At 34.0% G+C, this 24,321-nt stretch overlaps 1 pseudogene; it reads right to left on the bottom strand.

Annotated features, from left to right (window-relative positions):
• Window positions 1-6,277: 6,277 nt before the first annotated feature.
• LOC138386520 (GTPase KRas pseudogene) lies at window positions 6,278-6,839 on the bottom strand (annotated as a pseudogene).
• Window positions 6,840-24,321: the final 17,482 nt, after the last annotated feature.

The raw sequence follows: 24,321 nt of genomic DNA, 5'->3' as shown, positions 1-24,321 counted from the left end.
ATATGAAACTATTGTTTTTAACTTGCACTGTTCACTTAATAATTTATCATGAATATTTCCCATATTATTTCATATCATTGTACAAGAAATAATGTATACATTATGAGGACATACTGTATCTAACAAGATATACTGTTAGACTCTTTGATTCTGTAAAATTAAATAAAAAAAAATAAAATAAAAAAAAAAGAAAACACAATAAATTGTCTTATATATTCTCTTCTTTTTTAAAACAAGCACTCAGTAGGGAATGTATCTAAATGTTTCAAAATTCAGAAGCTAAAAAGAGAAAATATTGATAAATTAAATACATACAAATTTAAATGTTCTTCTTAGTTCAAAATACCCTAAACAAAAACAAGATTAAATGAAAAATTGAGAAAATTTTGGCAATTTATATACAACACCAAAGGTTACTTTCTGGAATTAACATAATCTCTTACAAATCAATAAGAAATAGACCAATGGTCTAATCAAAAATGACAAAAGATATGAACTAGCATTACCCAGAAAAAAACAGCTCTTAGAAAATTAACTCACTCATAATAGGAGATATAAATATTAAAACTGCCAGATCATTCACCCCAAGCAATAAGATACTTGGATAACACTGTGATGTAGAATGTATGGAAAACAGTCCTTTCTATATGTGCAGCTAGGTAGGAAATTACTGTCACCTTGGTGAATGGCCATTTTAAAATATCTATTAAAATTAAAAATGTATATGTTTGTTGACCCAGAAATACTGCCCATAGGTCTTTTTTCTACATTTAAAATTGTATACATTAAAATGTAGTTTATTCACTACAGTTTTGTTTATAATAGCAAAATATGAAAAGAATCTATAAGTTCAATATTTTATAACTAGTTAAGTTATGGTGCACATATATGTAGAGGATATTAGAAAAGGCATACAGGCCTGGGTAAAGGGACTGTGAGAAAGGTGGAAATCTGACAGTCCTGCAAACAGGACTTGGGATATGATTGTTATCAGCCAGCTGCACACAGCAGGCTTTGGAATGTATGGAAGTGTGACTGGTGTTGGGTCCCTGCCCTTTCCCTTATGGCCTTAAGGAACAACAAGGAAACAACAAGGTAATTATAAGTTTAATGTATATCACTAAATAGACTTGTTTAGAACAATATGCTTACTATATGACACCAAAGATTTTATCTATATGTTTTTTACTGTAAACACATATACCTTTCCCTACAATAAATATGGAGATTTAGAGAGGTTCAAGAGCTCTTTGAAATTAAGAGTCTCTCCCCCTCCTTCACCCTGAGATTGTGATCTGGAGCATTCTTCATTACCCCGCAACACTCGTAGAGATGCTGGATGATCTCTACAATATAAAAAAGAATATTGCATAGCAAATTTTAAAGAAAGGCAGGTATGTAGTGGCTTACATGGCAGGACCACCAAGGAAGAAAGGTTAGGAGCAAAATAGTGTCCATAGAATATACCATTTATGTATAAAATATGTATGCATATATATTTGTAAATGTACAGAATGTCTCTGGAAGCCACTGATAATAGTAATTGCCTCCTAGAAAAGAACTAGGTATCTACAATGTTTGAATATATATATATCCCACACACATACACTCACACCCCAGCCATTGTCTCTAGGGTCTTTTTCTTCTTACTACTGCTAAACTTCATGAGGCATTCACTTTGGTAACCTGCTTGGCGCAAAGGAAAAAACAGAATCAGAATTAGCTAGCGTTAGCTCTTGTACACCAGTCTCGGCTTTGACATTCATTGATCATATAAGTACTCTAACTTTTCTTTGTCTCAGTTTACCTTATCTATGAAGCAAAGATAAAAATCTTATTTTCCTGACAGACTGTTTATCATAGTAAATCAGGTCTTGGACTTTGGGATTACAGATTAAGTTCTTACTCTATTCCATGGCTTTGTGTCCCTAACAAGTTAGTGAACCTATTTATGCTTCAGTTGCATAATTTATAACATGAAAATAATAGTACATATCTCCTAGCAGTGCCAATGAAAACACTGAAGTTCATAAAGGTTAAGTGATGTGGTTCGAGACATACAGACTATTATAGATGAAAAAGACTAGATTTGTTGTCTGATTAATTTAGTAATTTATTTACAACATCATAGGGTAAATTCTCAAACAGAATTTCCATAATACCAATATAAAGAGAAAGTACACACATACATTTTCTTAAATTGTTCTTAACATAAACTTTGTGGTCATCATGTAACTTAAAAGAGGTTTTTTTTTTTTTTAATTTTTGAAACTGTAAATTACTTATACAAAGAGTAAACTAGAATATTACACCTCTGGGAATTTTAATATTAGTATCTGACATACAACTTAATGTGTATTATAATTGTTCCAATAGAATAGCATAGTTATGCCAAATAAAAAAAAAAAAACAAGACAATCAAGTATATTCCTTTAAAACAATGAAATAAAGATTTATATAAAATAGCTTGATTAAACAGTTGTATTGGAACCATAGCAAAACAAGTATTTTAGAGCTGGAAGAAACCGTAGAGACCGAATCCCTTCTTTACAAAACTAAAATACACATTGTGTTATCTCTGGGTCATGCACCAATGGCCTTACTGAGATATTACAGACCACTCTAGCACCACGTAAGGACAGGGATTATGTCTCTTGTTTGGGGACACTGTATCTCCGGTGCCTTGTGCAGTAGCTGGCATCTGGCATCTGGAAGGCACTCAATAAATATTTGCTTAAAAATGAATTCTGCAAAAAAGTAAGCATTAATTACATGTTTAATTATTTTTATTGTAAGAATATTTTTAGTTATTAAAACAATGGAATGTATCTCTGTTACCAGGGCTAGTCCTAGTTACAGATTACTCAAGGAATTCTTTCAGCACTACTTTTATTAAATTCTCCTTCCACTGGATAGGGTTTTGTCTACTCATACCAGGTTTGAAAATTTCTACTTAATCACTAATGGACCAGGCAGCATAGAGATGATGGTCAAAGAATCAAGATTAAATTACTACAGCCACCAACTGAAATTTGGCTACTAGGTCAACTCCCCAACATGACATTTCTTTTTTTTTTTTTTTTTTTTTGAGACAGAGTGTCACTTTGTTGCCCTGGCTACCTGGCTAGAGTGAGTGCTGTGGTGTCAGCCTAGCTCACAGCAACCTCAAACTACTGGGCTTAAACGATCCTACTGCCTCAGCCTCCCGAGTAGCTGGGACTACAGGCATGCACCACCATGCCTGGCTAATTTTTTTCTATATATATTTTTAGTTGGCCAGATAATTTCTTTCTATTTTTAGTAGAGATGGGGGTCTCTCTCTTGCTCAGGCTGGTCTCGAACTCCTTACCCTGAGCGATCCACCCGCCTCGGCCTCCCAAAGTGCTAGGATTGCAGGCGTGAGCCACCGCGCCTGGCCAACATTTCTAAGATTATTTTGAGCCCTGAAGAAACAAGATGTGGGGCATTTTGATATGACTTAATGGGAAACCTTCATGGATATATCCATAACAACAATAAATCTTGAGGTTAGGGGAATTAGAATATTAAAAAAAGTTACATCAAGTCATGGGGCATGTGGAAGGGTAGCCAGGTAAGATGAAGTTAATATGGGAGACGGGTCCTAAAACTGAAAAATGGATATTCAAATATAAACTTCAACTCTTGAACAATTGTGCCAAAGACTTGTACTGAAGATTATAATGAATATAAAAAGTTACAGATTGTGCTGAACTTAACAAACAGCTGTATCCTTACGTAAACTGAATGTAAATCAAATCACATAGTTATAAAGTTATATAAAGCCTTTAAGGTGACTTCTTTTAACAAGAAGAAATAGATATTAATAGTAAATGATTTGTCCAAAATCAGAGTTCTAAGACACATATCCAGAATCTAAGTCACCTTCCTCCCAGTCCAGTAATATTTTCACTTTACCACATTATCTCACTTCAAACATTTCAAATTAAGTAACATTTTATATGCATCAAAAGGACTGTTTTTATTAATGCTAATTAATTTTTAAGCATTAGATATTCTTAAATGTAGATCAGACTTTAAAAGTAAAAAAATATTAATTTAGCCAGCATTAAGAGAACTACCTAAACTTAGGGATTTTGAAACTTTTTACTTTCATTGTTTTTTTTTTTTTTAATTTCAGCATATTACGGGGGTACAAATGTTTAGGTTATGTATATTGCCTTTGCCTCACCCAAGTCACAACTTCAAGGGTGTCCATCCCCCAAATGCTGCACACCACACCCATTAGGTGTGTATATACCCATCCCCTCCTCCCCCCTCCTTGGGACCTCCCACCCCAACCAAAATCTCAACTTTTAAGTTAATATTTAAAAAGTAATTTCTTTTATAAAAAGTTTTTTTTTTAAAAAAAAAAAAAAGAAAAGCAAGTGATGCTCTTGGTTTTTCATTAAGACCACCACATAGTGAGACTGAATCTTGTTAAGCTACCCAAACTCTCTCCTAGTCCCCATTTTGACCAACCAATGCATGACAACACTGGATGATTGTACGGGTGCAGTCCATACTGTGAAACTCTCAATGAAGCTCAAAGGTTCACACAGGCCTTGGCCTTGCAACCTTGGTCTCTTCAACACCTACTAAGCTGTAATAGGCCTAAATAATATTTAATATCACTACTGGAATTAAAACTATTTTCAAAGACTTCAGTTCAAGAAAAGATTTAAAGTTATGCTATGAAAGAGCAATGTGACAGAGGAAGACTATATTAATTCCCATGAGAATTTTTTTATTCATGTTAACATTTTTTTAATTATCATAAAAATTTAGTAGCATGTAAATATACACCCCCCAAATGATTACTACAATTTCTATTTAATAGCAGGTCTGCTTTAATAGGAAAAATTATTAGGAGTCTTATAGTAATTTATCTACTATAGTAAGGAAATGGCCTTTTAATATTTCCATTGCCTTGTAGTTTTTTCATTTTTTCTTTTTATAGAATAAAATATAATATTGTTTGGAGAGTGACATTAACTAATAACAGTGGAAAAGGGGAGAAAACCTTTGTGAACAGTGTAACTGTACATTCAATAAGGATTACAAACTATCAACAATTCTACTTCTAGAACTATATCCAGCAAAAAAATACTTGCATAAGTGCACAAAGATGTATGTTCAATGACATTCACTGCAGCATTTCGTATAAAACTAAAGATTTTGAATAACCCAAATGGCCCTCAATAAAGGATTGGTTAAACAGATACAGTAAACTCATTCAATGGAATACTAGACAGTCAATAAAAAAGATTTGGTAGCTCTTTTTGTACTGATATGAAAAGACTTCCAAAATGTACTTCAAATTTTAAAAAAAGAAAAGAAAAGAAGAGATAATTGCAGAAAACTATGTTTGATATGATTCCCCTTTTATTAAAAATGCATATTCCATAGCCAGGCACCATCACGAGCATCTGTAGTTCCAGCTATTCCAGAGGCTGAGGCGGGAAGATCGCTTGAGGCCAGAAGTTCAAGGCTGCTGCATGCCATGATTGCATCTGAGAATAGCCACTGCACTCCAGCCTGGCCAACATAGTAAGACCTTGTCTCTTAAAAACAAAAATACATATTCCTATGTAGATATTTAAATATAGATGTACCGATTACTGCCAAAATTGGTTCTTCATGTGGAGTGATATAATAGTAATTTTGCTTTCTGTGTTTTACAATGTTTTAGTTTTTATGTTTATATTATTACTAGAGTAAGAAAAAATAAAGATTCATAAATACTTTGTAAAAAAAAAAACTATAGGACATGATGACTAGATTAATCAACAGGAAGTCCACAAATTTTTGTACCCTCAATATTTCACTAAAACCAATCATAAAGTCTCAACTGAAGTAATAACTAGTAATTAATTTATTTATGTGACTAGATAAAATACAGAACAGAGATGATTTGAAAGCTTCATTATTTGTTTCACATCAATGTTGACATTTGGTAAGAAAACCAAGAAGTGATCAACTACATGCACCCAAAACCCCAAGACAGAAATCTTAGGTATTCAGTTTCTTTTTCAGAGGCATTGCTAGTTCAAATACCAAAAGTCAGGGAATACTGCCACTTGGAGTGAAAAAAAAATTCTACTGTCATTTTAAATAAGCATTTAAGATAAAAGTTAACCGTTTGCATGGAGTAGAAAAAAAAATTAGATAATGTTAAAACAAATGCTAATAATTTAGTGTAATTATAAAAATTACCCCTTTTACTTAAGTATGCCTTAAGAAAAAGTACAAATTGTATTTACATAATTTTACACTTTGTCTTTGACTTCTTTTTCTTCTTTTTACCATCTTCACTCCTACTTTCTTTATGTTTTCAAATTTCTCAAAGTAATATATAGAAGAATCATCAATACCCTGTCTTGTCTTTGGAGATGTTTCCATAAAAAGAATTCTGTAGCTTCTTGCTAAGTCCAGGGCTTGTTTTGTGTCTAATGTTCTTGAAGGCAAACCACGTTTATTTCCTACTGGGACTATAGGTACATCTTCAGAGTCTTTATTTAACTCTTTTAATTTGTTCTTGATAATAGCTTCATGTTATTAGTATCATTTATGATAAATACACAAAGAAAGCCCTCCCCAGGCCTCATGTACTGATACCTCATTGCACTGTACACTTCTTCATCTGCTATGTCAATAATACCCAAGAGACGCGTTTCTCTACCAATTACTACTTCCTTCCTGTAGGAATCCTCTATTGTTGGATCATATTCATCCACAAAGTGATTCTGAATTAGCTGTATCTTCAACATACTCTTGCCTACACCATCAGCTCCAACTACCAGAAGTTTATATTCAGTCATTTTCAGCAGGCCTCTCTCCTGGGAGCCGTAGAGGCTCTGGTCCTCCACTGCTGCCTTCAGTGCCCCCGTGAGGTGAGGGGGTGGGGGTATTGGCTGAGCAGCCGCCACCTTGGGGAGATTTTCAGTATGTTAACTTTAGAGCTTCTTATTAACCTATAATTGTCTTATTGCAATGAAAGCTGAAACATCTCATCACTCATTTTTATCATATATTTCTCTTCTCTTTTTAAAAAGTAGTATTTAGCAAAATAATTTGAAAATTAAAATAAGTAGGATTTAATTTTGTCTTTGATTCTTGGGGCAGAGGAAGGGTTGGGATAAGCTTCAGAATAATTAAATATAAATGGCACAACATAGATTAGAAATTAATAACTTGAACATATTAATATATATTAGTTTGGGTCAAGAACATGTGTCCCTTTCTATGTATTCTTTAATTCCAACTTGTTTAGGGATGTTTAAAATAACTTTAATATTTATGGTTCTAAAATTTATGGTACTACTAATGCTCTGTAATAAATATAATCTTTCAAAATGACTCTGGTGGGAGAAAACTAGAAATTCACAATTTGGCTATGAAACTAATTTATATAAATGATTTTCCTAAAGAACTTATATTTAGAGTATCAATGTTTAACATATCTGATGCCAACCCAGACTTCAAGGCTCCTAAATACTTTTGCTATTCAAAAATTTTCTTTTTCATTATAAACTTTATCCCTAATGTCATCACACTCAATTAGTAAGTTTATTTTATCAGGATCACCTTATGCCTCATTCTTGCTGTACAAATGATCAGCAATATTTGCATATATATACACCTTAATTAAAAATAATAGTTATTTGAATGAAGAGAGCAATGTAAAGGGAATAGATTGTGTGCTTTACTAAAAAAAAAAAAAAAAAAAAAAAAAAAAAGTGTGAATCCCTCAGTGATGTACAAAGAAACATAGTATAACAGCATTATTAAAGATTAGAATAGAAGAAAATCATAGAAAGAATAGTTGTAGTGAACTTTAAAGAGAATTCTTTCTATTCAGGTAAAATATGATTTAAGTAAAAGACTATGAAATGAAATAAATAACAGTCTGGATGATCAATAGAAAATATTTGTTTGAGGACAAAATGAATCACTCAAATGCATTCTTTACTTCCAAGTTTTAACCAGAATTTAAAAACTTATATTAGAAAAATAATACAAGATCTACTGAGCATTCTGAGTCATTGAGTTAGAATATGTATGTAAGTACTGAACCTATGCAACAGTTGACAATTCAAGATAGGGAAAGAATATCTATGTAATCAATCAAAGAAATTTCATGTTTAATTTTATGTGTCAAGCAAATATAAATGAAATAAAGCCATAAATCACATAGTTGTTAGTAGTGTGTTCTGATTTTGAATAGGCTTGGTGAGTAAAGATCTTAATTTATTGATGCTTCATAGAACTATGTACCCTCTATTACCTATTCAGTTCACAACAGGTATTGAACAATGTCTTGAGTATTCTAAATGATTGTGAAGTCCAGGAGTTATTAATTTCGGAAATAATAAAGCAATAATACCTAGCATTCTGTAGTATTGGCAAAAGTACTCATAAATTTCTCCAAATGTAAGATAAAAGAAAGGTATCTGACTGATTTATAAAGATGCTCATTATAGTATTCTTCAATTCCATTGACAGAATTGTTAGGACTGTCACATGTTCTTCAAGATTAGAATAATTACAATATAAATATTGGATGTTTTGCCTTTCAATATAATGTCTTCAAGTGTGGAGCTTTAACTCAACATTGAAAGAAGGATACGTAAGAGCCTCATAGGAAATAATTTGTTTATACTACAACTAATCAATCAGATTTGAAGGTATAAATTTATATTATCAAAATAGTCAAACTACTAGAAGTCAACAGAAACAGATATTCTGGTGCATTCTCTGAGGCTTCCTACTTTTATATCAAACAGAGAATTATTTTCAATGTTTGAAAGAGTAATAAATGTTTTCTCAAAAATTAATATGTAACAATTATTTCATCACTAGAACTTTTCAGAGACAAAATTCATCCAAAGATATACTTAAACTGGATACATTTTATTGTATGTTACTTATATTCTAAATAAAGTTGACTTTAAGAATTTTATAGAGTCTATAGATTCACTGTGAATAAGAACCTAAGACTCACTCATATTTGATTTGTGCTATCGTAAATGTCTCCCTGATTCTGCTGTGAAGACTTTTACAAACATGCTCTTATCACACCAATCTATTACTGATTCTGTTTCAGTGTTTATCAAACTTGCCTGTTTGTAGGAAGGCCTGTGTACTTATTAAACACAGAGAAAACAGGGCTCATCTAAGACCAATTGAATCTGTATGTTTAACGGTATCAGGTGATTTGTAAGATGAGCACATTTGAGAAAGTACATTTGTTTCCCCCACCTCCTCTTGATAGTAATTTTTCTACTCAGTTTGCTAAGTAAATTCTTCCAGTCTGAGTTTCTGTTTCTTTGAATAGTCCAAAGTTTTATGGACCTCTGCTTTCCAGAATTCCAGATATGGCAGTGTGTACTGATAACATCCTAATCAGGAATTCAAAAGATAATAAATACAAGAAAAGACTAAAGAGCTCTACTTTGGTTCATTACATCAGGTAATGGAGTGAAAGAAAAGAAAAATATGGCATTGGCACTTTCAATGTCACCTTGCTAAGCTTAATATAGCAATAATACTAGTATTCTAACCTCCAAACACATGATGTAATTTGCAAAAAACCCAAAAAAGTTTCAAGCATTTTTAAGGTGATTTAATATCTTTGAAACAAAACAAGAACAAACAAACCACATCACCTAACAAACAAAGCTATATTATTTCACTAGTCATTGGGAAAAGTGAATTTACAAATTTGGAAAAAGAATTTTAAAATTCCAAGCAGTTACCTATTTCTTAGTTCAATAGAATTATACCTACTTGTTTTGGTTATAAGCAATTTTGAGATTAAGTGTACAATGAATAATATGGATAGCTCTCATTAAATAATGTAATCTCAGTATTTTAATTATTTTTGCCATCTTCACAAATTCCAAATTATGGAATCATTTTGATTGTGGTTACAGAAAGTTGTCTGAACTCATTATAAGTGATGTCAAATGACTGAAATTGCTGCTACACAAATAGGCATTACAAAAGAAGCAGTCTCCCAGTTTGTTAGTAGCAAGCTTATTTATGTTTTACTCAAATGTACATCTTTAAAGAAATCACATTGGAATCACCTGGAATACTCATCAAAAACAGACTCCTGAACCCAGAGCCAGCAATAAGAAATCTAAATCTTAAAGGCAGTTGCCTAAGAATCTGTCTTTTCTAGATTCTTAGCAATTCATATGATAAAACAGCTTGGGGGATCGCTTTGTATTTTAAGAATAGTTGATCAAAATAGAATTCTTCCATTATCACTGGCGTCACTGTGGTTTTGTCATAGGCCAAAAGTACAGAAGAGTCTGTGTGACAGTATTATGCTTCGTATCCATAAAAGCATTTTTCCGGAGTAAATAACAACAGAATCATTAGAAAAACCTTCCTCACAGCCATCTGATACTAATTTTTGGCTATTCCTTTACATGAATTACTAGAATCACTAACTGAAAGAAGCAGTAATATTTTCCTTGAATGCCACAATATAGTCACTTGTGCGTGTGTGTGTGTGTGTGTGTGTGTAGACACACACACACACACACACACACACGTATCTTCATCTATCCACAGAAGCAGTTTTTCAAGATATTTCCTGGTGGCAAAAATGAGTTGGAATTAACATGAAGATAAGGGGATGAGGGTATTACATATGTAAGAACAGTGATTTAAAAATTCTAGCAATACTGTCACAAATATCGAGGAAATTGGTAAAAGATACAGGAAGAAGTAAAAAGTAGCAATACATTGTTTTGTCGAACTTTTTAGTTCTTTTCTGTTTATATATAATATTCTGTTTTCTTCCTACCATCTTTCTCTTTCCCCTCCCTTTTCCTGACTCTTGACTTTTCATCCTACTCTACACACTTTCCTCATTCTTGTATTGCCCAATCTGTATGTAATATAATCACTTTATTTTCAGGTGAACAGCTTATCAAGTTTTTACAACATGTACTTTAAATATTTTGGAGGACAAGTTTTGACATCAAACTGATTCCACTTAATAACAAGCCACATTATAATAGCATTTTCCTGAGCTTGTTTTAGATTGATCTTTGTCCAGTACACAAATCCTGTAATAATCAGTGCCATAAAAATGATTAGATAGCACACAAGATTAGGGTTCAGTTTTACCATACACGGTGGAAAACATGTGCTTTTGCAAGGCAAATTCATGAATTAAAGCAAAAAGACTCAGAATACAAAATATATCTAGTTTGTATAATATCTACATGCCAAAGTTACCAGGGGAAATATAAATATTTCATTTATTTAATCTATCCAATTTTTTCTGATCCTTAAAAAAAATAGTAAGGAAAAGCAGTCAGCACTAGTTTGCATAGAAATGGCCCTGTGAAGCCATTTGCTAAAGAGCACCTTGATGGCCTGAAAGTCAATGCACCTCAAATGAAGACGTTTCCAGGAACCACAAAGAGGGTCTAGCAGAATATTTATGTGGTGCCATTTTAAAGTAGGCTAAATAATTTATTAACATGACCCCATTTCTTTCACAACATTTTGAAAACAAAATGCTTTTAAAATTGAATAATCATTTTAGCAAGGTGAATCTTTCAGAGATAACAGAAAAAAACCTTGAAGAGATGCAATTAAAATCATGACAAAGCACTAATTAAAAATTGAGTACATGTTCCAATATAAGTACTTCTACCACATATCAAAGTTACTATCTTAGGGAAATTTACAATATTGAAGCCATTGCTCAGACAACGTCATTTGTTAAGTTGCATGGACTTTTTATTATGATGCTTATTATTTTATTTATTTTTAAAATTTGGATAATGACTTTCACTCCATGTTTATGCATGTGTTTTTAAAATTATAAAATTACTTTCCCATTCACAAAGGTTTAGTTTTAATTTCCATATTTTAGAGGTTTCCCTTAAGTCTTAGAAAAGTATGTACATATGTGTAAGTAATAGATATTTATATGTGTGCATATGTAATGGGTCTATCGTTTTCATGTGCAGATGTAGTAGGCTGCTGGAGAAATTTACCTGCCCAGATTGCATCAAGGCTGACACAGTCGTGCATCTTCCTAACAAATGCCAGAGTATACCAAGGCTCAACTATCCCTTTTTCCAGTGGTCATGTGCAGAGATCCCACTGGAATAGTAATAATCCCATGATCTCTGTAATGGACAGAAAGTTTGTGCTTCCCCAAATTTCATATGAAATCTTAATCCACCATGTATATTAGGAGGTGAGGCCTTTGGAGCCTAATGAGGTCATGAGGTTGGACTCTTCATAAATGGGATTAGTGCCCTTATAAGAAGAGACAGGAGAGTTTGTCCACTCTCTTGGTTCTCTGCCATGTGAAGATATGAAAAGAAAATGGCCATCTGAAAACTAGTAACCAGACACTCAGAGCTGCCAACACCTTGGTCTTGGACTTCTCAGAGTTTAGAACTGTAATAAATGTTTGTTGTTAAGCCACCCAGACTATGGTAATTTATGAAAGCAGTCTGGTGAACTAAGACAGCCACCAAGATTAATTGTGCCTTCATGGCTGCCCCTCCATCCCTCTGTTATTAAATGCACTTTCTTACCCAATCTCTGTGTAATCTTAAGAGTAACGGAAAACACCAAATGGTTTTAGTGAAGGGAGCACTAAAATCAGGTTTGCATTTTTGAAAACTAAATGCATGTAGGGGGACATATTGGAGATTGTCAAGACTGAAGGTTATTGTGGTAATTCAGGTGAAGAATAATATTTCCTTGAGTTTCAATATTGACAGTGACCATGAAGAAAAGAACCAGATTTGAAGTAGGACACGAAGTCCTCTGCTGCTCACCTAAAAACTGAAGCTGTAGGGCTAGAAAATTTTGTTCCTTGCTCTTAAAAGGTTTACATTCTAGCAGAGGGCTACAGACAATAAAAAATAAAACTAATAAAAAGTAAAAATATCCAAGAGAGCTAGTAGTGGTTTAAACAAAGAAAAGTGAGGAAGGGAGTGTGGAATATTAAGAATATAGGAGTTGTACAATTAAATATCAAGGTCAGATGAAGCCTTCTTGAGAAGGTGTAATCTGAGCAACACCTTGAAGGCAGTTAGGCAGTGAGCCACATGTATCAATATATTTGGGGGGAAATACCACGGTGGAGAGACTGGAGGCGACATTGAATCTAAGCAGTTGTATGTGTTGGAGAAACAGCCTGGAGCAGGGAAGCCCTGTGGACCAGAGGAGTAACAGCTGCTGAGGTCTGTGCTCTGTCTCACTGCCCTTGAGTGCCCCCCTTACAGGCTGGCTAGACCTAGGGATCCTGGCAGGTGCCCGCCCAGGCTGGCATTCCAACTTTGACCTACATCTGGGGAGTGCGGCCGCTCCAGCCGCTTCTGGAACCTGCCCGGGTCTCTTTCCCTGACAACCCAGGGTGATGGTCATGAGGTGAGTACACCTGGCAGGCGTGGAGGGAAGGGCCTGGAGGTTGGAGGTGGGCCTAGGGTCTATGCGGGCCTGAGGGGTTCACCACAATTTGCTGGGTCCCCAAAGTACTGAGGGAGCTGAGGATGTTAAGAGGAGATGCAGACTCCAGTCTCCTCAGGCCGGGGCCTCGTCCCATGAGGACACAGGTGTGGCTTAAGCAGCACAAGTGAGGAGGAAAAATGTGTGATTGGAGGATGCTCTTGTGGTGCCTTGTGAGTCATTGTGGGATTTCAGCTTTTTGTTGAGTCCAGTGGGTGCCATTGTAAAGTTTTGAGCAGACAAGTCACACGGTCTGATTTCTGTTTTGTGAGGCTCTCTGGCTGCTGTGTGGAGAATAAATGATAGGGTGGTGTTTATTTTAACAGCAGAGACTACCTGTGACAAGAAATGAGAGACATGATGGTGGTTCATGCCAGGATAGTAGTGGTAAAGGTGGACAGAAGTGGATTCTGCATTATTTTAAAAATATTTTTGAGAGGCAACAGGAAAGAAACAGCAATCAGTTTTATCCTCTTTACTCTCCTCCCTTTTTCCCTCCTTTCTACCTGGCACCAATTCTCAAGTCAGATTAGTGTTCTAAAAGCACATTTTTTTCCCTCCTGTGTTTCTGTTATTTTTGTTATGGTTGAAGTTGCCTAAACCAAGTACAGTCAATCCTCACATTGAAGACAGTAAAATATTTTTGCTTTCTTTTGGCTTTCTTCTCAGTCACACCTCCAGGAATTCTCAGTCACAATTCTAAATCCTAGGGAAACCAGTAGAGACCTGTATGGGTTAAGGTCAAACATAGCAGGAACTGTCTGGCTCACTTTAAGCGTGTGTTCCTTTCACATTGATGTTTTATTGATTGCAGTGCTATTAGTCTATGGGAAGGGGGTTGAAATAGCACACCCAAAATTTAGTACTGCTTTGAATGTTTTGATGATTGCTATTTATTTCAAAATTTCTAAAAAAGGGAAAATTGTGGTCTTTATATTCTCCAAAAGTGGCTATAGCTATACAAAAGACTGAGAAACACTGTATCAGAAGATTATGTATTATTTGGTATTGTCTGATTTGTTTCATTCTTTTATTCCATGTAAGGACTAACCCCTTTAAGATCAATACAGTGATTCAATTTTTTTTTAAATAGTGAGAGCACCCTCATTGTTCCTTGGTGGTGGAATGAGTGTCGGAAAGGGAGGAAGTGAGCTAAGAATTGTTTGTTTAATTAAACTTCTTATTTTGAAATAATTGTACATTGACATATACTTGTAAGAAATAATACAGAGATATCCCAAGTGCCCTTTACCCAGTTTCCTTCAGTGGTAACTGTAGTATTTAATACAATATCATAACCAGACTCTACATTAGGAGAATCAATATTCACAACCAAAAGAACACTTTTATAGCCCCATGTTGTTCTTTTATGAGCCATACCCATTTTACTTTCAGTCTTCAACTTTTCCTTAATTCCCAGCAACCAATCATCTGTTCATTTCTAAAATTTTGCCATTTCAAGAATGTTTCATAATTGGGGTTTGGTCCAAATACAGTGGTGTTTACAATAATTGATCATAACCAGTTACATATTCCTTTGTTCCTTCTCCACTCTCACTGCTTTACTTGACCAGAAATTAAATAAATAAATAAAATAAAAATAAAATTAAAAAAAGAATGTTACATAATTGGAATCATACAGTAAGTTACCTGTGTTGATTGGATTTTTTCACTCAGCATAAATCTCCATATATTTATCCAAGTTGTGTGTATTACTAGTTTGTTCCTGTTTATTTTTATGCAGTTTTCAGTGGTACAGATGTATCACAATGTGATTAACCACTTACAAGCTGAAGGATATCTGGGTTGTTTAAAGTTTTGGGCTATCACAAATAAACTTTATATAACATCTTTTCATGATTAAAAACCCTTAACAAATTAGGTAGGGGGTGAAGCATAATTCACTATAATAAAAGCCTTATATGACAAGGCCACAGCTGTTAATAGCATGCTCAATGGTAAAAAGCTGAAATATTTTCCCCTAAGATCAGGAACAAGAGAAGGATGCCCATTCCTGCTTCTATTTGACATAGTTCTGGAAGTCCTACCCAAAACAATTAGGTAAGAAGAAGTAATAAAAGCTATCAAACTATAAAGGAAAAAGTAAAATTGTCTTGATTTGCAGATGACATGATCTTATATACAGAAAACCAAACTAGAAAAAAAATAGGGCTAATAAATTTAATAAAGTTGCTAGATACAAAATCAACATGCAAAAATCAAAACATACAAAAACTAAAAATAAAAAATCGAATCAACATACAAAACTGTTTCTACACACTAAAAATGAACTATCTAAAATGAATTAAGAAAACAATCCCATTTACAATAGCATCAAAAAGAATAAAATACTTAGGAATGTATTTAACCAATAAAGCAAAAAATTTGTACACTCAAAACTATAAAACATTAATGAAAAAAAGTTGAAGAAGATACAAATAAATGGAAAGATATTTCATGTTCATGAGTCAAAAGAATTAATATTGTCAAAATGTAAATGCTACCCAAATTAATCTACAGATTCAGTGCAATCCATATCAAAATTCCACTAGCATTTTCACAGAAATAAAAAAAAAAATACTAAAATGTATATGGAACCACAGAAGACCCCAAATGGCTAAAGTAATCCTGAGCATGAACAAAGCTGGAGGCATCATTTCTGATTTCAATTTATACCACAAAGCTATAGTAACCAAAACAGTATGGCACTGGCATAAAAACAGACATAGATCAATGGAACAGAATAGAAAACCTAGAAATAATACACTGACAAATATACGGCCAACTAATCTTTACAAAGGTGCCAAGAATGCATAATGGGATAAGCATAGTCTCTTTAATAAATGTATTGAGAACACTGTATATCCACTTGTAAAAACAAAATACAAAAAATCTTGTATTCTTTTTTGATGCCATAAACAACAATCAAACAAAATTGATTAAGGACTTAAACATAAGACCTGAAACTGTAAAACTCCTAGAAGAAAATATAGGGGAAATATTTCATGGCATTGGTCTTGGCTTGGGAATGAATTTTTTGGATATGATACCAAAATCATAGGCAACAAAAGCAAAAATAAATAAGTGGGACTACATCAAATGATATATTTTCTGTACAACAAAGGATATAATTGACAGAGTGATGATACAATCTATGGAATGTTAGAAAGTATTTGCCACCCATATATCCAATAACAAGTTAATACCTAAAATATGAAAGGAACTCATATAATTGAATAGAAAAAAGGCAACCTTATTTAGAACAAGGCAAAGGACCTGGCATTTTTCCAAAGGAGACATAAAAATGGCCAGAAAGTATAGGAAAAGGTACTTAACCCCACTAATCATCAGGGAAATGCAAATCAAAACCACAGTTAGATATCACCTCACGCCTGTTAGGATGGCTATTCTCAAAAAGTCAAAATGTTAACAAATGCTGACAAGGATGTAGAGAAAAGGGAAACCTGTACACTGTTGATGGGAATATAAATTGGTGCAACCATTATGGAAAACAATATGGTGCTTCCTCAGAAAATTAAAAATACAACTACTGGGTATATAGTTGAGTGAGTAAAGAATGGACACACACACACCCCCCCACACACAGGAATATTATTCAGCCTTAAAAAAGAATTAAATCCTTACATTTACGACAACATGGATGAACATGGAAGACATTATGACAAGTGAAATAGGTCAGACACAGAAAGAAAAATACTGCATGGTATCACTTATATGTGGAATCTAAAATGTTGAGCTCATAGGAACAGTAAAATGGTGGTTACCAGGGGCTGAAGAGGTGGGTGAACTTGAGAGATAGCTTATTTTTAATCTATAGGGGAAAGCATTCAGTCTAAAATTACCATTAACTATATATCATTAGCTGTAGGTCTTTTGTAGATGTTCTTTATCAAATTTATTCCTATTCTTATCATGTATGGGTATTGTATTTTTTCCAAAAGATTTTTCCCCATTGATTGATACAATTCTGTGTCTATTCTACTTTATTCTGTTGGTATCGTATATTACAAATATTAAACCATCCTTGCATTTCTGAAATAAACCCCAATTGATTATGGTGTATAAATCTTTTTATATACTGCTGAATTCTACTTGCTAGTATTCTATTAAGGATTTTTGGGCAGAGCGCAGTGGCTCACATCTGTAATCCTAGCACTCTGGGAGGCTGAGGCGGGCGGATCGCTGGAGGTCAGGAGTTCGAGACCAGCCTGAGCAAGAGCGAGACCCCCATCTCTACTAAAAATAGAAAGAAATTATCTGGACAACTAAATATATATATAAAAAACAAGTTAGCCAGGCATGGTGGTGCATGCCTGTAGTCCCAGCTACTCAGAGGGCTGAGGCAGAAGGATTGCTTGAGCCCAGGAGTTTGAGGTTTCTGTGAGCTAGCCGGATGCCACAGCACTCTAGCCTGGTCAACAGAGTGAGACTCTGTCTCAAAAAAAAAAAAAAAAAAAAGGATTTTTGCATCTTTATTCATGAGGGATCTAAGTCTGTATTTTTTTTAAACGTGTGTACTGACTGTCTTTGTCTGACTTTGGTATTAAGATAAAAATACTGTCATAAAAAGGATTGGGAAATGTTCCCTTCTATTTTCCACAAAAGATGTATTGAATTGGTGTTAATTCTTTAAACATTTCCTAGAATTCTCCAGTGAAACCATCTTCTGAGTAATTGTTCTTTCTTCCATGCTGTTAAGTTTATGTATGTAAAGTTGTTCATAGTATTCCTTTATTATTCTTTTTATGTCTGTAGGATCTATAGTGATAACCTGCATCATTCTTGATATTGGTAATTTGTGTCTTTTCTATTATTTTTTTTTTGCCAGTTTTGCTAGAGATTTGTCAATTTCATTGATCCTTTCAAAAATTAGCTCTTTCTTTCATTGATTTTTCTTTATTTCTTTTTCTGTGTTCAATTTAGTTTAATTCTGCTCTTATTTTTACTAAGTCCTTCCTTCTGTTTAGTTTGGTTTATATTGGTCTTTTTCTAGTTTCTTGAGATGAGAGTTTAGAGTATTGATTTGAGACTTTTTCTCTTTTCTAATAACACTTAGTGCTGTAGATTTCCCTTTTAGTACTGTTTTAAAGTGTATTCCACTAATTTTATATGCTTTATTTTCATTTTTATTTAGATCAATGAATTTTTTTAATTTCCCTTTAGACTTCCTCCTTGACCCACAGAATATTTAGAATTGTGTTTTTTTCTATATGTTTGAAGCTTTTTCTGTTACTAATATCTTCCTGATTTTATTGTCTTATGGTTGGAGAGCACACTTTGTATGATGTCGATTCTTTTGAATTTTTTGAGTTTGATTTATTGCCCAGAAAATGATCTATCTTGGTGTATATTCTGTGGGACATGTGAAGAATATGCATTCTGCTGCTGTTGGATGGAGGGCTCTATAAATTTTAATTAGCTCCTGTTGGTTGATGATATGTTGAGGTCTTCTGTATCTTTGCTGATTTATCAAGTGTTGAGAGAAGAGTGTTTAAATCTCTAATTGTGGATTTATATTTTTTCTGTTTTATCAATTTTTTGCTTCACATATTTTTCACCTTTGTTTTGTGTCCTTATTTAGGATTGCTATGTCTTCTTGGTAGACTGACCCTTTGATTATTATATAATGTCCTTCTCTGACTCTAGTAACTTTCTTTGCTCTGAAGTCTACTTTATCTGATATTCATGTAGCCACTCCTGCTTTCCTTTGATTAATGTTTGCATGATGTATCTTTCCCCATCATTTTACTTCCAACTTGCCTATAGTGTTATATATGAAGTGAGTTTCTTATAGAAAGCATATAGTCAGGTTGTGGTTTTTAATTCAATCTGCCATTATATTTTAATTAGTGTATTTAGATCACTTATGCCATTTAGATTTAAAGTAATTATTTATATGTTAGGGCTTAATTTGCCCTTTTTCCTATTTTTTTCTTTGTTTCATTTCTTTGTTTTTTCCTCCGCCTTTCTGTGGGTTACTTAGACTTTTCTGAGAATTCCATTTTGATTTACCTATAGAGCTTTTTAGTGTATTTCTTGGTATAGTGTTTTTGTTGTTATTGTTTTTATTTTTAGTGGTTGCTCCAAGTTTTACAGCATAAATGCATATTGTTACAGTCAACTGTGGTCATTTTATCAATTCTAGTGAAGTATAGGAAATTCACCTTTTCTTACATCTCTTTGCCCTCTCTTGTTTATAATGCAATTGTTTTTAATATTTCCTCTACATGCATTTGGAACCACATCAAACAGTGTTATAATTTTTGCTTTAACCATCAAACTTAACAAACTCAAGAGAAGGGAAGTTTGTTGCATTCACCCATATTTTTGCTTACCATGTTCTTTCTTCCTGCCTGTGATCTCAAAATTCCTTCTTTTATCATTCCTGTCTTTTTAGAGAACTTCCTTTAGCCATTTTGTGAGGGGTAGGTCTGCTGGTAACAAATTGTCTTAGTTTTCTTTCATCTGAGAATGTTTTGATTTCCCGCCATTCTTAAGGATATTTTCACTAGATATAGGACACTGGATGATAGTTTCTTCGTAATAGGCCAATTCCTTTTGTCTTCTATGGTGTCTTATAAAAAATCCTTTATCATTTGATTTTTTTTCGCTTATAGATATGATGTCTTTTTTCTCTAAATGCTTTCAAGGTATTTTCTTTGTTTTTGATTTTTACTTTATGATATATCCTGATGTGGATTTCTTTAAGTTTGTTCTGTTTGTGATTTGCTCATTTTTTGAATTTGTGGGTCCAAGTCTCATTGTATTTGTGAAATTTTCAGCCATTATTTCTTTAAATGTTTTTTTCAGTCTTGCCCTCTTTCTCCTTTTCTCCAAGGACTCTGATGACACAAATGTTATTATAGATATGTTATTAAAGTCAAACTAGTCAAACAGGTCCCGGAAGTACTGGTTTTTTGTTGTTGTTGTTGTTGTTGTTGTTTGTTTTCTCTCTGTTATTCAGACTTGATAATTTCTGTTTTTTCCATCTTTCATTTCAATGATTCTTTGGTTTGTCTCCTCCATTCTTCAGTCAAGTCTATCCACTGAGATCTCTATATCTGTTATGATTAGGTTCTAAAATTTCCATCTGGTGTTTCTTTATTCTGGTGTTTTGCTGAAACTTTATATTTCTTTGCTGAGGCTTTCTATTTTTCATTTCTTTCAGGTATGATTGTAGGTGCTTGTTGAAGCATTTTCTCATGGCTGCTTTAAAATCTTTGTTAGATAATTCTAACATCTCTGTCAACTCAGTGTTCATTTCTGCTGATTGACTTTTTAAATTTAGGTGATCTTCCTGGTACTTGGTTATTGAGTGGTTTTTCCACTGAAACCCAAACATTTTATTTTTATTTATTTTTTTTTATTTCAGCTCATTATGGGGGTACAAAAGTTCAGGTTATATATATTGCCCATGTCCCCCCAGCTCCCAGAGTCTGAGCTTCAAGCGTGTCCATTAAACATTTTAATATTAGATTACTGCATCTTATTTAAACTTTCTGTTCTGATTGGCTTTTTCTGTCACTGCTTGCCTGTCACAGGAAAGGGAAAGCACCTTCTCATTATTACAAGATAGAGGCAGAAATTCAGGTTCCCCGTGTGGCCTCCATTGATACATGTTCTCATATTACTATGTGAGAGTGGGATTTCTGGCTCCCCAAGTGGTCTCACATCTGACACTGTGGTGGGGTGATTTCATTTCTGCTTTGTGATAGTGAAAGTCCTGATGCCAGTAATCCTCCTTTGACACCATACCGGAGAGTAAAGGGAGGGACGCCTGGTTACTCCTCAGTGAGAGTTCACGTCCAGGCTCCCCATGTGGTCTCTGCTGACACCATCCCAGTGGGAGTGCAGAGGCTCTTCATTATACACTGTGAGGCTCTACGTCTGTGTTCCTCACTGAGACTTAGCTAATGTGGGTAGTCATGGGGCCACGGTTGTTTTCTATGGTATTTGACCATAGTAGAATGGTTGTTATCTAAAACATTATTTTTTTGTTTTTGTTTTGTTTTGTTTTCTTGCTAGACTACAACTTTCTAGGGATGCTTTTCTGTCAACCAAGAGTAAGTTGCTCATGGCTCTGTGATATGAAGGGTCTGGATATCAATATGTAAGATTAAATTAAATGAATATTATATTATTATACTGAGAAGAAAGATCATGTGCACCAGAATGAATTGTAGTGCAGCCTGAAACTCAGAAACTCCCGTAAATCCATAGCCATGGTCATCAAGTACCCAGATGCCTGAGGTAGGGGGAGAATGAAAAGTACCAAGGGTACTAAGAAACCTAAGAAAGGTGGTCACATGGCAGATATATGACTGTGAGACAAATCACTTAAACTTTTCTGGTCCACATTTTATTCATTTAAAGAAAGAAGAGATAGAATTGGTTAATTTCCATGATTTATCAATGTAAGTCTACAATTCTAGTATGTGATTATACACATAAGAAGAAATTAATCATTCCCCACTGAGCTCAGTGAAGTGAAAATAAATGTATTAATATTTAGTTGGGTGAAGAGTAATGTAATTCAGAAATGATTAAACATTAGCCAATAAAAACATTGAGGATATATTTCCAATCAATGTAAGTTATAAATAAAATATGAAATTGCTAAAAAGTGATATAATCCGTTGGAACTAATCAAAACTTGTCTTCTCTACCTAGCCACAGCTTTTATTTAAAAACACTTTTATTATCAGCTAGTAAACCCTTACCAAGGCAATACAATGAACAAAGAACTAACAGTCCAATTCTGTTTAAAGGGCAAATTCCAAAGACACTTTACACGTGACAGAAAATACTCTTCAGTATCAGTAAGATACAATCCATTTAAATTATATGTAGCCTAGTTGTAAGTTGTTTATGTAGCCTTAACTGTGTTTCTCACTTGCAACGTGACTTTAGATAATCTACAATTTCTCCAGTTTCTTAATTGCAAAATGATGTCATTTCAACAAATCTATCTCAGATACCCATTCCAGTTTTAAAGCTTTATGATTTTATGATTCAGATCTACTTAGTTTAATTTAGTTCTTTGAGATAAAATACCAAGGGTCAAACTCTATCACTAAACCAATGTGTCACTCTCCTTTATCACAGCCATACCCAGTTATAATTAGCACACTACTTCCTCTTGATGCCCTTTCCGGCACCTTCACTTTATAGATCTTTAACGTCCTCTACTCCAAACATTCACAGCTCACATGCACAGTCACTTCTTTGACCTGATTAGCACTTGGAACTGCTCTGTTCCCATAATGTGAAACCCAGAATATTTCTCTGCCACTCTAATGGTCCCTCCATTCCATCTCCCCTAATTTCAGTAACTTTACATTTCCCCTCTTCATGATGTTTTAAGTCCTTATGATTCTTAACACTATAGAAAAGTCACCTAATCACCAACTGAATCCCTTAAAAGTCATGCAAACAACCTCAGAGAAGCCCTCAACTGTACCAATCATTTTTTAAATTTATCTGTAGTCAAATGTCCATCCACTACTAGATCTATAATCCAATTCACATTTTTAGCAGTTAGTAAGATCCTTCTTAAATCTTTCTTTCCATTCAGGTCCCACTTAAATTTCCATACCACCAAATTTCTTGACCATATTAGAGTGCCACTCAATGCTTCGGTGCTTCAGTTTCTCATACATTGCCATTCAGTTATCACCATTGGATTTCTGCTCCTCTCCCTTCCCTGAAATTTAAATCCCAGAGGTCAGATATTCAATGCCTAGCATATGCCAAATTTCTCTGTCATCAGGTGCCATTATCAGCCACCAAATGCTTTCCAGTTTCAAGATTTCCATTTTCCACCCAGCCATTAAGTCTAGATCCCCAAAATTTTACCCTTCCTTTTTATTTTTCTTATTACACTTAGAATTTATGAACGATGTCATTAAATAACTGCTTTGAATAACTATTTTTATGCTGATCAGTGCTAAATTCTTAGCTCTAACAAGTTTTCTTGTTATGTATTCTTCCAGTTTTCTTGAACTATGTATTTCAACTGCTCACTTGACATTCCCTCAATAGACTCTTCAAATACAAATGCACCCAAACCGAACTTCCCTTCCCAAGTCCACTCCATCTCCTGTAATTCTTTTTTTCTGTAACTTCCATCCACCTAGTTATTCTTTATTTTAACTGATCAACACTTCGGTGCACATATAGTAAGTAGTAACATTCATCAGGTGTCAGGAAGGTGGGCGGGGGGAGAAGGGGAAGGGTATATTCACACCTAATGGATGCAGTGCGCACTGTTTGGGAGATGAAGCTCTGACTCAGATGGGGCAAAGATATGCTTGAAGCTCTGACTCTGATGGGGCACTTGCCCCATCAGAGTCAGAGCTTCAAGCATCCCAACCCCAAGAAGGTGCACACTGCACCCATTAGGTGTGAATATACCCATCCCTCCTCCCCATTCCTTTTGCCTGGCACCCGATGAATGTTATTACTACATGTGGATAGTAATAACTTAAGCACTTAAGTGCTGATCAGTTAATACCAATTTGTGTATACCATGGAGTTCTACTCAGTAATTTAAAATATTAAACTAGGTGCAGTGGTGCATGCCTATAGTCCCAGATACTCAGAAAACCAAGGTGGAAGGATCACTTGAGCCCAGGAGTTCAAGGTCAGCCTGTGCAATATAGTAAGACCCCCATCTCTAAAAAAAAAAAAAAAAAAAAAAAAAAAAAAAAAAAATAGTAATAATTAGCTAAGGTGAAAATGGTTAAATCAGAGTGTATAGACTATACTCATTAAAAGTATATTTAA

Source organism: Eulemur rufifrons, chromosome 7 (assembly GCF_041146395.1).
Source record: "Eulemur rufifrons isolate Redbay chromosome 7, OSU_ERuf_1, whole genome shotgun sequence".
NCBI lineage: Eukaryota > Metazoa > Chordata > Mammalia > Primates > Lemuridae > Eulemur > Eulemur rufifrons.
The sequence above is the reverse complement of the archived record's forward strand: the minus strand, read 5'-3'. Positions and strand labels throughout refer to the sequence as shown.